Here is a 7,736-nt window from a genome sequence, read left to right as displayed (position 1 = left end):
TGTATATGTACATGAATTATGAATTAATAAAAATTATTTTGATATTTTTCATCACAAAATGTTTCATCTTCTAATGAACTCCTATGTTGTGGTGAAGTTCTTAGGACTATTTAGACTCGACAAAGGAGGATTTATCGTTTAGTCCTTAAATCTGTTCGCGACCAAATGATACGTTGTTACCAAGGATGACAACGTTTATCAAGCATAGGTCATTGTGTGCCATATAGGTTGGTTGTCCTCTTAACCAATGAGTGTGGAGACACTGGTATGGCATACAGGTGAGATGTAAGGGTATATCTGCACTGAACGTGACCGACTCCAGAGCTATTTCTGCTATCAAGATTTACTCGGATGGAATATGGGTATAAATGTCCCTCCGACCTAAGACCGCCACGGTGACTTGTAAGCAACTCACTGCACTTAGGCACTGGACTACCTGTGTGATAGCCCAAAACTAAAAAAAAAAAAAAAACAGAGAAACCGGGAAGAAGACTCCCGGTAGGAGTCTTCTTCTCCGGTGATTCCCGGGCAAAATAGGACTCCTAGGACCCCTCGGAGTCCTAGGGTGATCTATAAGAAGACCCCTTTCCCTTGAGACCGATCATCGGCCTCTTCTTCCTCTCCTTCCCTCCGATTTTCTCGAAATTAAGCCACGGACACCGGTTGATTTCTCGCCGTGATTGCCGCCGACGAGGTCTCCGGAGGCTGAGGTAAGTCTTCCTCTTCCTCCCCTCTTTCTTCTCCTTCCTCCCATGCTCCTGTGCGCGGCTGCCGGCGACGAGAGTCGCTGATTTTTCCGTCGGGAAAGCGACCCTGTTTTTGGGTTTCTTCTCCTTGAATTTCCGGCGCCGGCGATCGGAATTGATCGCCGGCCATGTCTCCTCCGTGACCGGGGGAGTGACCCCCGTCGGCCGCCGGCCTCCGCCGCGGCGGCCGTGGCCCGAACGGCCGGTCAAGGCCGAGGGGACGCCGGTCCCCTGTTCCGGTGCGGGAAGAACCGAGAAGAAGAAGAAGAAAAAAAAAAGAAAAAGAAAAGAAAAGAAAAGAAAAGAAAAGAAGAAAAAGAAAAAGAAAAAGAAAAGAAAAAGAAAAGAAAAGGAAAGTAAAAAAAAAAAAAAAAAGAAGAAAAAGAAAAGAAAAGAAAATAATAATAATATTAATAAAAATAAATAAATAAATATATATGTATATTTATATATATATATATAAGTAAGTAAATAAATAAATAAATAAATAAATAAATAAATAAATTGAAATTGATGAGAGAGAGAGTTTCTCTCTCTTCTCTCTCTTGTCTCAGTCTGAACTCTGATTTTCTCTCTCTAAAATTGGACTTTCTCTCTCTACTTTCTCTCTCTAGAATTTTCTCTCTCTAAAATATTTCTCTCTCTTGATGGATTTCTCTCTCTCTAAAGTTATTCCTCTAGGATTAACGTAGTAGAAGGCTTCATCTGATGATTCTGATCAAGTTTAGAGACGAGTCTGATTTTAAGCGAGATTTTGATTTTGAGATTTGTTAGATTTAATTTTGAATTAAAATTAATGTAAAAATATAATTTTGAATAATAGGCACGGAAGAATCTCCTAGAAGTTAGTCGATCCATTCATTCAGTGCTCCATGAAAGGTAAGTAATGAATCATCTTCTCGAGATATTCCATATTTATTCTGAAAATAAATAATTATCCTCTGAAATTATGCATGATTTATGGAATTATGTTTTGAAAGAAAAAGTGCTTTTGAAATGTTATGGTATATCGATTTATGCACATGTTTAGTGAAAGATTATGATATATGTTGTGGTACTAAGTGTTTGATATAGATCGGATTTATGCTCTCAGCCTAACTATGTTTCAGTGGGCCCCGCCAATGGGGATTATACGTTGGTACTTTGTGGACCCTGCCAGTGGGGGTTGTGCGCTGGTATTTGTGGACCCTGCCAGTGGGGGTTGTCGCTGGTATTTCTGGACCCTGCCAGTGGGGGTTGTGCACTGGTATTTCTGGACCCTGCCAGTGGGGGTTGTGCGCTGGTATTTGTGGACCCTGCCAGTGGGGGTTGTGCGCTGGTATTTCTGGACCCTGCCAGTGGGGGTTGTGCGCTGGTATTTGTGGACCCTGCCAGTGGGGGTTGTGCGCTGGTATTTCTGGACCCTGCCAGTGGGGGTTGTGCGCTGGTATTTCTGGACCCTGCCAGTGGGGGTTGTGCGCTGGTATTTCTGGACCCTGCCAGTGGGGGTTGTGCGCTGGTATTCTGTGGACCCCGCCAATGGGGGTTAAACGTTGGTCATAGTCGAGGCTGTTGAGTTACGAGTGTTTTGAATCGAATCGGATTTATGATTATATTATGTGTGAATTTTTGAAAATATTGGATTTGCATTAAATCAATATGAAATATATTTTTATGTTTAATTGCAGCTTTATTCTTAAAAATTTTATAATATCTGAAATATCTGGTTGAGATATTTGTTACTTACTGGGCTGTCTAGCTCATTACCTTTCTTTCTATTTTTCAGATTCAGATAATTAATTTCGAACGTGGGAAGAAATATTGGGACAGAGCTTTTAGAGGCGAGATTTAGCATTGTCAACACTTCATTGAACTTAGATCTATTGTTTTATTGTTAGCAAAAAATTATTGGATGTAAGACATTTGATTTAATTACATGAATTACAGTTGAATAATAGTTATTTGAATTTATTCCGCTGCGATGCATTGATATCGTGATGAGATGCCTTGCATGCTTATGGAGAGAGTTCTTCATGAGTATGCGGCGGTTGCCGCGACCCTCGATCCACAAATCTCGGGTCGGGGGCGTGACAATTAATATGGTATCAGAGCATAAGTGGATAAATTATGACACATAGAATTTGACATATTATGAGTGTAGGTGGGTAAACATTAGAAATATTGGGACGTTAGAGTATGAACACCATAATAAACCCATCCTAACAAATAGATAAATGAATCTAATAAGGTTTTACTACTACAAGGTTTCCATGCCTCCCCGTAGAATGACAAGAACTACTCAAGGAATTGCAAGAGAGACATCACAACCACGGGATGGTAGCACTCCCCATCTGACCAGTGGCACCCCTCAGGAGGAGGGAGTCGTAGATCCTAATGGGAGTACTTCGAGAGCACGTCAAGAACCAGATATGGCTCAGTTAATGCAGACCCTAATCAGGATGGTACAAGCGCAACAACAAATGCAGCAGCAAATGTTTGAACAACAACAGATACAACGAGATACACAACAACATCAGCATCCACCACCACAACATGGAGAGCAACCAGTACAACGGAACAGTATTTCAGAATTTAAAAAGCTTGCTCCTCCAGCTTTCAAGGGGACTACTGAACCTTTGGAGGCTGACAACTGGATAATGGAGATGGAGAAGGCTTTCGCTGTCCAAGAGTGTCTTGATGAAGAAAAGATTCGATATGCAGCTTATTTACTACAAGGAGAAGCATACAACTGGTGTCAGCGACTACAGCGCAAGCATGAACAAGATGGCGAAATACTTACCTGGGAAAGATTTCGGATTGCATTCTATGATCAGTATTTTCCTCGGAGTATAAGGATCCAGAAAGAGCAAGAGTTTATTTATTTGAAGCAAAAGGGTATGAGTGTGACCGAATATGAAGCAAAATTTACAGAGTTAGCAAAATTTGCTCCGAGATTAGTGGATGGTGAGCAAGAACGTGTTCACAAGTTTGAGATGGGACTGAGAACTGAGATTCGAAAACAAGTGGTTCCTTATGAATTGACAACTTATGCAGATGTGGTAAACAAAGCACTGATAATTGAAAGGGAAGTCAATGAAGAACGCATGGAAAGGGAAAGAAGGCAAAGAAAGAGAGCACAATCAAATGATACACAAGGGCAGAATAATAAAAACATCAAAAGATCAGCTAAGGGAGCAGTAGACAATAAGACTCAACAGATTGATGGTGAGCCATGCTCCAGATGTGGCAAAAATCATGCAGATAAGGATTGCTATTGGAATACCGGTGCTTGTTTCAAATGTGGACAGAAGGATCATAAAATTGCTAGCTGCCCGCTAAATACTGAAAATCAAGCTGGCAAAAGAACTCATGAAGGACAACATAAGGGTGGCGGACCGATTTCTAAAACTCAGGGAAGAGTTTATGCACTTACTCAGCAGAATCCACAGGCTTCCAATACAATGGTGACAGGTATGAAAAATTTCGAGAACGAAATTTCTTTTTAGGGGTGAAGAATGTGATAGCCCAAAACTAAAAAAAAAAAAAAAAAAAAAAAACAGAGAAACCGGGAAGAAGACTCCTGGTTGGAGTCTTCTTCTCCGGTGATTCCCGGGCAAAATAGGACTCCTAGGACCCCTCGGAGTCCTAGGGTGATCTATAAGAAGACCCCTTTCCCTTGAGACCGATCATCGGCCTCTTCTTCCTCTCCTTCCCTCCGATTTTCCCGAAATTAAGCCACGGACACCGGTTGATTTCTCGCCGTGATTGCCGCCGACGAGGTCTCCGGAGGCTGAGTTAAGTCTTCCTCTTCCTCCCCTCTTTCTTCTCCTTCCTCCCATGCTCCTGTGCGCGGCTGCCGGCGACGAGAGTCGCTGATTTTTCCGTCGGGAAAGCGACCCTGTTTTTGGGTTTCTTCTCCTTGAATTTCCGGCGCCGGCGATCGGAATTGATCGCCGGCCATGTCTCCTCCGTGACCGGGGGAGTGACCCCCGTCGGCCGTCGGCCTCCGCCGCGACGGCCGTGGCCCGAACGGTCGGTCAAGGCCGAGGGGACGCCGGTCCCCTGTTCCGGTGCGGGAAGAACCGAGAAGAAGAAGAAGAAAAAAAAAGAAAAAGAAAAGAAAAGAAAAAGAAAAGAAAAGAAGAAAAAGAAAAAGAAAAAGAAAAGAAAAAGAAAAGAAAAGGAAAGAAAAAAAAAAAAAAGAAGAAAAAGAAAAGAAAAGAAAATAATAATAATATTAATAAAAATAAATAAATAAATATATATGTATATTTATATATATATATATAAGTAAGTAAATAAATAAATAAATAAATAAATAAATTGAAATTGATGAGAGAGAGAGTTTCTCTCTCTTCTCTCTCTTGTCTCAGTCTGAACTCTGATTTTCTCTCTCTAGAATTGGACTTTTTCTCTCTACTTTCTCTCTCTAGAATTTTCTCTCTCTAAAATATTTCTCTCTCTTGATGGATTCCTCTCTCTCTAAAGTTATTCCTCTAGGATTAACGTAGTGGAAGGCTTCATCTGATGATTCTGATCAAGTTTAGAGACGAGTCTGATTTTAAGCGAGATTTTGATTTTGAGATTTGTTAGATTTAATTTTGAATTAAAATTAATGTAAAAATATAATTTTGAATAATAGGCACGGAAGAATCTCCTAGAAGTTAGTCGATCCATTCATTCAGTGCTCCGTGAAAGGTAAGTAATGAATCATCTTCTCGAGATATTCCATATTTATTCTGAAAATAAATAATTATCCTCTGAAATTATGCATGATTTATGGAATTATGTTTTGAAAGAAAAAGTGCTTTTGAAATGTTATGGTATATCGATTTATGCACATGTTTAGTGAAAGATTATGATATATGTTGTGGTACTAAGTGTTTGATATAGATCGGATTTATGCTCTCAGCCTAACTATGTTTCAGTGGACCCCGCCAATGGGGATTATACGTTGGTACTTTGTGGACCCTGCCAGTGGGGGTTGTGCGCTGGTATTTGTGGACCCTGCCAGTGGGGGTTGTGCGCTGGTATTTCTGGACCCTGCCAGTGGGGGTTGTGCGCTGGTATTTGTGGACCCTGCCAGTGGGGGTTGTGCGCTGGTATTTCTGGACCCTGCCAGTGGGGGTTGTGCGCTGGTATTTGTGGACCCTGCCAGTGGGGGTTGTGCGCTGGTATTTCTGGACCCTGCCAGTGGGGGTTGTGCGCTGGTATTTGTGGACCCTGCCAGTGGGGGTTGTGCGCTGGTATTTCTGGACCCTGCCAGTGGGGGTTGTGCGCTGGTATTTCTGGACCCTGCCAGTGGGGGTTGTGCGCTGGTATTCTGTGGACCCCGCCAATGGGGGTTAAACGTTGGTCATAGTCGAGGCTGTTGAGTTACGAGTGTTTTGAATCGAATCGGATTTATGATTATATTATGTGTGAATTTTTGAAAATATTGGATTTGCATTAAATCAATATGAAATATATTTTTATGTTTAATTGCAGCTTTATTCTTAAAAATTTTATAATATCTGAAATATCTGGTTGAGATATTTGTTACTTACTGGGCTGTCTAGCTCATTACCTTTCTTTCTATTTTTCAGATTCAGATAATTAATTTCGAACGTGGGAAGAAATATTGGGACAGAGCTTTTAGAGGCGAGATTTAGCATTGTCAACACTTCATTGAACTTAGATCTATTGTTTTATTGTTAGCAAAAATTTTATTGGATGTAAGACATTTGATTTAATTACATGAATTACAGTTGAATAATAGTTATTTGAATTTATTCCGCTGCGATGCATTGATATCATGATGAGATGCCTTGCATGCTTATGGAGAGAGTTCTTCATGAGTATGCGGCGGTTGCCGCGACCCTCGATCCACAAATCTCGGGTTGGGGGCGTGACAACCTGAATTTCTAATTCAGTGACGGAAGGCTGCTGGGTGTAGTCAAGTACTTGACATGTCGGTGCGTATGTCAAGATGGGATTGACCACTCCAGTTTAGGAGTCGTGTACAGTCATGTTTTAATTTAATAAAACTTTAGCCAGGGTGGTCTTTGTGAGGAGTCACAGGACTATTTGTGTTGAGCACGATTCGGATGATCTAATCAGGGTGGACAGTTTAACCCTGAGTCGTCCTAAACACAGAGGTCAAAAGGATGAATTATACAGTAACCATATTTACGTAGGTTCTGAGTGTTGCGATTATGACTATTCGACCTATCCGATCATCGGGTATCATTGCTAGATGGTCACTTTGATTAGTACAGGAATTAGTTCCTGTGCTATCGGCTTAGGTTCGAACCTGCGGGGTCACACACATTAGAGGTTTCTATCTGATCTGATGGCTGATGAAGAATCCTAATGCTCGTGGACTATGAGTCCTACATATCTGGGAATCTGTGATCGAGAATCAGGATTCTCTGATCATGAGTCCCACACATTTTGGGTACCGGGGTCAAGAGTCCCACTGGTTTGGGACTCTTCGATCAGGGATACATATCGATGAATTCTGATGCCCGATTATCCATCGGATTTGGACTCAATATTTATGAGAGGTTTAATTAGTGATTTGATCACTAATTAACTTAATTTGTTTGAGTAATTATTTTTGGATCAAGTCCAATTGAATTAGATTCAATTGGATTTGATCCGATTAGGTTAAGTGTTGACCTAATCGTCGAGATGGTTTGGTCCCTGATTTGATCAGGGATTGGGCTTAATGAATTCCTGATTTGATTAGGATTTTATTGAGCCTAATTAAGCCTAATTTAGTTGGGTTTAAATTAGTCTAATTGGGCTTAACTTATTTGGTTCAATTAGGTTGGTTTAAATAATGAAACCACCTTGACCCATTCTCCCTGCGCCACCTCACTTCCACTATGCCCATTTGAATTAACGAGAAGGAAGTTCTCATGAATATTTTCTCACGCAAAGCCCTCCTCATGCCCTACTTTAATGCACCAAATGAGTGGATAAGGATGATTGGTTGGCCATTCAAATTCAAAACAAAGTTTGAATTTG

The sequence above is a fragment of the Elaeis guineensis genome, chromosome 11 (genome assembly GCF_000442705.2).
Source record: "Elaeis guineensis isolate ETL-2024a chromosome 11, EG11, whole genome shotgun sequence".
In the NCBI taxonomy this organism is placed as follows: domain Eukaryota; kingdom Viridiplantae; phylum Streptophyta; class Magnoliopsida; order Arecales; family Arecaceae; genus Elaeis; species Elaeis guineensis.
The sequence above is the reverse complement of the archived record's forward strand: the minus strand, read 5'-3'. Positions refer to the sequence as shown.